The 8,049-nt window shown below is 45.2% G+C and overlaps 1 pseudogene; it reads left to right on the top strand.

Annotated features, from left to right (window-relative positions):
* Positions 1 to 6,024: 6,024 nt before the first annotated feature.
* The window catches only part of LOC112549215, a 6,598-nt pseudogene continuing 4,573 nt past the window's right edge, over positions 6,025 to 8,049 (top strand).

Raw genomic sequence — 8,049 nt, 5'->3', positions numbered from 1 at the left:
GAAACTGCTTTAATTAAAACGACCCCTCCTGTCCCCAATCACATATATAGACACCCATGGTTTCTAAAACACATATATTGTGTTTTAGAGTGATCAAGCAAGAAGTAGCATTGTGGAGTCGTGATGTGGGGGGCTAAAGGGTTGTACATCTGACACCTATCTGAGAATGAACTAAACAAACCATAGGACGTTTGGAGTAAGAAAGGCACAACTCTCATTAGGTATTATTTTAAAGAAACTGGTTCACTTCCATAATTCAAACAACTTGAAAAAGCTAATTCTTCTCTTTTGACTCCAACTCTCTACAGCACCTGTCATTTCTCAAATACACATTGCTAAAGTATTTAGCTCAGTACCTCTGCAGTCTCTTTTACAGCCTGTTTAGTTTTCTGCCAGCACTGTGGAGCATTCTTCTTCGAGTGCCTGTACTGATTTATTCAAATGATACCCATCACAAGAACAGGTCTCACACTAAGTAGACAACACAAACACACTTTACCTCTTGCTTATATTTCTTCTCCTAGTGCAAACAAGAATTTTGTCTACCATGCAGTTGTTCTAATGACTGACTATCAAATAAAATGCATTTCATCTAATCAATTTTCAATAATTCTTTCCAACAAGCACAGAATAAGCAGTGAGGAAACATATAACCCTCCCTGGAAGGCTGTTAAATGACAAAGGCAGTGTCGAAACAAAATAATCCCTGCAGTTTAAATTTGTAAAAATGCTATATTTGGGGCCATCATTACAGAGGGTGGCTCTATTTTTTTAAATTATGCTTGATGAGTTAAAATAGGTCTTTAACTGATGACAGCATAGGGATTGGATCACTGCTCAAGACTAATTACTGATGTATAACCGAACAAATTTATTTGGTGAGTAGGAAGTAGAACTTTGATTTAAGCATGATTATCACATTTTAAACTATTATAAATGAAAAATTGTCAGCAATCATCCAACCTCAAACTAGCTGAATGGAAGGATTCCAATTTTTAAGTGTCAGTGTGAATAAAAATAAACACACATAATCATCTGCTCTCCTTAGATATTATGGCAGTTTAATACCTGAATTGTTTATTAGCTCAACCCAGTCCAAACTCTTCAATTATTTGGAAAGTGTAAATAACAAGTAACAAAATGACACCAAGATTTAAGCAATTAAATAATTTAAGGCTAACTATCAGAAAACATTCCTCAGCATTATAATATGATGCAATAAGGTATCCACATTATTTGAGATTAACAACTAGAAAAGGGAAAGTAGCAGAAAATATATTGTGGGAAACAAAACTGCAGTACCCAAGGATTCAGGCAAATTATCTAATTCTTGTAACTGTCCACCTTTAATGTCTATGAATCTTTGATAATACTTGTTTGAGCACAGCATCTTCTTGGCTTTATTCTATGGATTTGATATATAAAGGGATTAACCCTACACAGTTAAAATCTGGATGTCGATGACAAATACTCATAATTTCATCACAGTTCAGATCTGGGGCCCAGTTTTTCAGTCTAGTAGAGCAGTGTTTACCTCAGGATCTCAAGTAGGAGTCTAAAGATGGCAAATATGTGTTGTCCTGGATAAGTAATATCATTGCACCTGTTCTAATTTATGACAGCCACAAACCCCCGCTATTACCTCCCCTTTTATTCCAGTTTGGGATGGCAGGAACACAGAAGCACATATCTATACTCACATCACCTCTCATGTGTCCTTTATGCCAGGGGACCTGGAGAGAACTAGCATGGAGTTGACTATGCTGGTTGTGTGCCAGATAACTATTGACTAATGTAGAGATCAGTGTAAATCAGAATACTGTATCTAGAGCCCAAATCCAAAGGCTACTTTGTGGGCTTGATCTCTGTCTGCCTTAAGGCTTACGTTGCTATTTACATCTGAATGAAAAGATTGTAAATTCTCCTGGTTTAAGAGCAATAAAGTAGGTCAGGTGAGGTATATGCTAGAAATTCATTCTGGGAGATGGGTGGACTCAGGGAATAGAAAATAATTTAGACTCTCACTTCTAAATCACTCATTAAAAGGTAAGTTTTGGCACATATTAATGCTTAAAAAGAGTTATAATATAATTCTTGATTAAGAGTGCTGACAGTGCCACTTCTTTACAAAAGCAGCTTCAACTTATGGGCAGATCTCTACATCATGAGCAGCATCACCACTGTGGGCACTATTTAAGTACTTGCTGGCAGTCTCAGTACAAAGGCCAACTAGACTGAATGAACCACTGACATTAGATTAACCTCTTCTCACTACATGTTCACTTAAACACTTCCCAATTTCTTTCTGAAGGCAAAATTCATATCACTTGTGTTCCTCTGGGCTAGGGACATAAGTTACACATAAACCGGTTTAAGTGATCAGGAAGTGGTTTAAGTGGTTTAAACCTGTAACAGAACATAAGGGGTGCCTGTACACACCACAGAGTTTAATCTTTATTAAATTAAATAGGTTTATAAAATCTAAACTTCTTTATTTTGGAGCATTGCCTCAGTGTTTGTGTACACTTGGTTTTCAAATGAATTAATCCTGGTCCACGGCTGGCACCACAGGAGAGTGGGATGGTCCAGTGCTGCACACCCCTGGCCCAGGGCTCCCTGCCCTGTGCCTTGCCATGCAGCTGTTGGAGCACAGAGCTGGCAAATGGCACAAGAAAAAAAAAAATTAAAAGTGGAAGCAATTCAAAAGTGGAAGCAATCTGAAGGGGTGAACTACAAAAAAGTTGCAGTCCCATCTGGTGGACAAAGATGCTCATTACACATTTTTTAGTACCTTTGTGTTCGCAAGCAATGAATCCATGGATGTGATGCTTTAATTGGTGATGAGACAAACTTAGCTACATCTGAGGAATTTTACTTTAATGTAACAGAAAGACTTTTAAAGTGTTTGGAAAACTCGCTTCTGCAAACAGTCATGCCATTGCAGTGTAAGAAAGGGCAAAAGTGTGGCATATACAAAGGTCGAAGTTCAGTGCACATAAACCAGTTTCAAAATGGCTGAAAATGGTTTAAGATAAACCTGGTTGAATATAGTATCAGACTTAACAGATTTGGGTCAGACTGATTTATGAAACTTCTGTCCCAGACCCCTTCCTGATTCAAGTTAAATCAGAGGCCCCCAGCATCCTAGCACATTTTCCAGCCCTGGGCTAGGCTGGGCTGTGCTATCTACTCCAGAGAGCAGGGCTAGACCCACCTCTGTTCCTTAGCTGGAGTACTGAGGGCTGACCCACTGGCCTCACTGGCTGGCTCACTGTCCTCCCCTCCTCCCCCCTCCCGATCCCAGGCAAACCCCAGCTGGAGTTTGGGGCCAGGGAGGGGGGTTAAAATCACCTTCCCCAGGGTATGGAGCTATGCTGCCCTGCTGGCTTATTTAGTGATGACTGGAACCGTGGACTACAAATCCCAGAGGCACCTGGAAGCAGGAAGAGGAAGTGATGAGCAACCCTGCAGCATCCTGCTGCTGTGATGCTAGACTGCAAATCCCAGAGACCTCAGGGGCAGCAGGAAGAGTAAGGAACACACCTCCCAGCCTGAGTTTATAATTTTCAGTTTACAGTTTTTTAGAGAAAGAACTATTCTTCTTCAAGCTTTTATGAATTCAATGCTACTACTTCCTGCCTGATTCACCAAGGCACAGTGCAGGCTGGGGCCTGGCCACGTCCCCTCTGCTTCCGCAGGGAGAGGGGAAAAGGCTTGGAGTGGTTGGCAGGCATGCTCTAGTGCTCCCCGGCTTTTAGCTTGAGTCACTGTAGGCACTTCCTGAATCAAAAGTGAATGTGGGTTCATCTGCTTATCAGTTCAAACTCTGCAGCTTAGACTAATCTGCAAAGACGGAATCAATTCAGCCTCAGGCTTTTTGACTGCCTGTACTTAGCCTTGGAGGCTGATCTACTTTTGCCAGAGTTGCACTATGCTTATTCTGCTGCCTTTTATTGAAATTCAACATTTTCCACAATGTAGCTAAACGCTCCACCTCTTCTAAGACAGCAATAAAGCCAGCAAGCTTTCATCCAGTCTACATATATTTGAAAGCTATAACCACTGAGGAGGGAGAAGAATCATGAAGTGTAAGACTTAGGGGCATAATAGAAAGAAACTAAAGAAAAATGTAGGCTGAATGTCAAGAAAAACTTCCTGAGATTGATTTTTTATTTATTCAAACAAATTAATGTCTGCCTCAAATTCTAGGCACATCATAAAATATATATAAGACAATTAGAAAGAATATATCAACATAGCTCAAGCCAAGCCAACACCCAGGGATCATCTAAGGAGAGAGAAAGAGAGAGATGTTTTACAATATCTTTCTAGCTCCAGATATCTCTGAAAGAAGTCTCCACAATCTCCTGCTTTCTTCATCTACCTCCCAAACCCTACTCAGCCTTCCCAAATCCAAGAAAAATCAAAAACAGAATGTTCACATTGCATCTTGCCATACAGGTCACTATATTTTTGGGTTTGTTAGACAAGGCAGGGAAGCAAAATCCAGAATAAGAACAGCCTTTCACAAGCTCTCCCCCATTCCCCATACCCCTTTTCCTGGAGCTGGTTGCTAGTTTTAAAACATAGAGGTATTACAAAAATGCACAAGAGAGAGACAAGGGCTACTTTATGATAAAGACATACGGAGGAGAAGGAGAAACATTCCTTAGAAGTAAATTGGTAATCTATCAATCCTAGAATACAGGTTAACTGTCCTGAGTGGAAATGACCCATCATAACAAGCAGCTGACATTTCCAAATAGTTGTAAGGTGTGGCTTCCATATCATGTGCACTTTAATAATATAATCTTGATGTGAGAAGCACATAGTATTACAGGCAAATCCCTGAATTTGGAAGAAAAGAACACAACCTTATTTACTAGGACTGATTTTCAGAAACATACTTGAAAAACTGCTACTGCTTAGATATCTAGTGGTAGCTATTGGTCTAACCAGAACTCTGGGTTACCAAGTTTAGTATGATTTCATCATCATAGTGGTGGAATATATGGAATGTTTAATATTGTTTTGCAATATTGTTGCAAACTTGAAATGTTTAATATTGTTTTGGACTAATCAATATAAATTAGACTTCCAAAAACAAACTCTAGAAGTGTGCTTGACCAAACACCTATATCAGGGGTGGCCAATAGGGCTGTGCAAAGCTTCGGGAGCTGATTGGATTCAGAGGACCAAATATCCAAATCCGAATCAAATTGGGAGACCAAGTAAAAACTCTGAATTGATTTGAAGCATCTGAATTGATTTGGAAAAAGACTCAGAAAAGATTTGGCTGCAGCGCTGATGCGGGCGCCTGCATTGCACCCCCTCCCCATGCTGGGGAAAGCCTGGGAAGCTGCGCCAGGAGAAGTCCCCATGGCTGCCCTGCCCAGTCCCATCCACCACCTGGCCCAGCCTCCTGGTGCTGTCTGGGAGCTGGGGTGGCTCCACATGTTAGCTAGAGCCTGGCAGCACTCAGCCCCAGTGGCCCCAGCTCTCAGACAGTGCACATCACCCTGCCGAGCCGTGCTGCACATGTGCGAGTGCCAAGTATGGCGGAGGGTAATCCCCACTGCCCCTCACTGCCCCACACTGGGAGGGCTCTGCCATGAGCACCCAGAGGCCCTAATCACCACTCCTGCAGCCAGTGAGTTCGGGAATTTTTTTTTTTAAGTGCCGGGACTAGGCTGGGGATGGGTGGGGGATGGGGCCAGGGGAGGGGTGGGGGATGGGCCAAGGCAGGGCAGACATGGGGGCTTCTTCCATGGCTCCCCACACCTGGGGAGAGGCAGGCACAGCCAGAGGAGCCATCCAGTTTTGCCTGCCTCTCCTTTGCTGATCTGAATAATTGAATCACTCCAAATCAGCGCCAAATCTTCCGAAGCTGATTTGGCCTAATTGATTCAGGACAGTGATTCGAATCTCCAAACTGAATCACGCTCCTCTGAATCAGTCAAATCCAATTCCAAATCGAATACTTCCCTATTTGCACAGGCCTAGTGGCCAACCCTTTTCGGAAGCATGACAAAATTGGCATGGACAGTCAGTGTGTTTGGCATGCAAGCTCCCATCACTGTTAATGTGAGATGGAGTGACATTTGGGAGGCAAAAGGTATTGAAGCAGCTTTTGGAGATGGAGTAGGGATCACAGCAGCGCTTCGGCCATGTCCCCACATGCAAGCACATGAGGTTTGTGGCCTCACAAACCACATGCATAGAATGTTAAAACAGCCCTGTGCTGCAAATTTGCAATGGGAAAAAAAGTAGCACAGAGCACACAAAACAGCATGTGTCAGAACAAATGGAGGCTTGGTCCTCCAGTGAGATGCTGGCCAAGCAGGGGCATGCCAAAATATAGCAGCAGTGCTAGAACAAGGCCAAGGCTTTTCATAGGCACTTTCACATGGTGCATGATGCCAACCTGTGCTTATGGGTGGGGCAATCCAACATGGCCCACTGTGAGGAGGTGGCCCAAATCCTTGACTCTATAGCCACAGAGCCTGCCCCTTTACCATGAGAGGAGGAGCGGAACCAGTCGTGAACAGCCGTGTGGCCTGGCCAGAGTCCCCAGAGTCTGGGCATAGTCACCCAACCATGCCAGGAGCAGCAGCAAGGGGGCACTTACATCACAGGCAGGACCTGCTGCTACAGTCAGGCCTGAAGCAGTGCCAGAGCAGAAGATCTTGTTGCTCTTTCCTTACACCAGTGGGAGTGGGGAGGAGCCAGAGGAGTGGGCTGGGGTGTCACACAGCTTGAGGGAGGTCACACACACCTTGGTGGCCATGCTGCCATGCCTCAACCCTATCTGAGGCCACGTTCAGCTTCAGCTCTCCCTCGCAGCCCAGGCCCCAGGAACAGCAGTCTCACAGCCAAAGTGACCACCTGTCACTGTAGCTTGATAAATTCTGCACATGACATGGAGAACTGGGAGCCATGCCCATTCCCCTCCCTTTTCCCCTGGGCTGCACCACTTTGCACCCTGCATGCATCCCAAACCTATCTCCACCACCTCTTTCTCTTCTCTCCCAACCCCTCTCCTCTGCCATGCAGGGGCCACCTTCCCAGCAGGGACAGGACAGCCTTCCCCGCATTGCCAGCTCTCCCAGCTGGATGGATGGATGGTCCTGGCCATGAGGGCAACGGGGAGGTAGTAAGCAGCCCGGGAGTCCAGGGCCACGTGCCCTTTGGGCCGCAGCTCTGCACCTGCTGGTGCAGGTGGCTGAGGGCCCGGGGGTTATGGAATGCTATATCTATCCTGGTAGGGGGAGAAGCTGCATGCTGCAGGCTGGGCCAGCTGTGACACTTGTCACTGGGAGGATCCCTCCAGGTAGGGCCCTGTAGAGGCCGTGGACAAGGGTAGCCCCCCCTCCCCCACTGGTACAGCAGGCCACCTGAACACACAGTGGAAAGGCATGCACAGGCCCCAGGGTGGTTCATAGATTTCATAGACTTTAGGGCTGGGAGGGACCTCGGAAGATCATCGAGTCAAGCCCCCTGCCCAAAGGGCATGAAGTCAGCTGGGGTCATAGGATCCCAGCAAGATAAGCATCCAGTTTGCTCTTGAAGGTGTTCAAAGTAGGTGCTTGAACCACCTCCGGTGGCAGGCTGTTCCAGACCTTGGGTGCTTGGACAATAAAGAAATTCTTCCTTATGTCCTGCCTGAAATGGTCTTGTAGTAGTTTATGACCATTCAACCTAGTCGTCATCCCTTGGGGCGCTCTGGTGAACAAACGTTCCCCCAGATGCTGGTGGTCACCCCTGATAAACTTGTAAGTGGCCATCAGATCACCCCTGAGCCTGCGCTTTTCCAGGCTAAAGAGCCCCATGGCTCTCAGCCTGTCATCGTAGGGTCTGCTTCCCTGACCTCTGATCATGTGCGTGGCTCTTCTCTGGACTCTCTCAAGCTTATCCACATCCTTTTTGAATTGTGGAGCCCAAAACTGGATGCAGTACTCCAGCTGCGGCCTCACCAAGGCCAAGTACAAGGGGAGAATGACATCCCGGGATTTGCTTGAGAAGCATCTATGGATGCAAGCCAGCATTTTG

This window comes from Alligator sinensis, unplaced genomic scaffold (assembly GCF_000455745.1).
Source record: "Alligator sinensis unplaced genomic scaffold, ASM45574v1 scaffold289_1, whole genome shotgun sequence".
Taxonomy (NCBI): Eukaryota; Metazoa; Chordata; order Crocodylia; family Alligatoridae; genus Alligator; species Alligator sinensis.
Note: the sequence above shows the minus strand (reverse complement) of the source record. Positions and strands in the feature narration are given on the sequence as shown.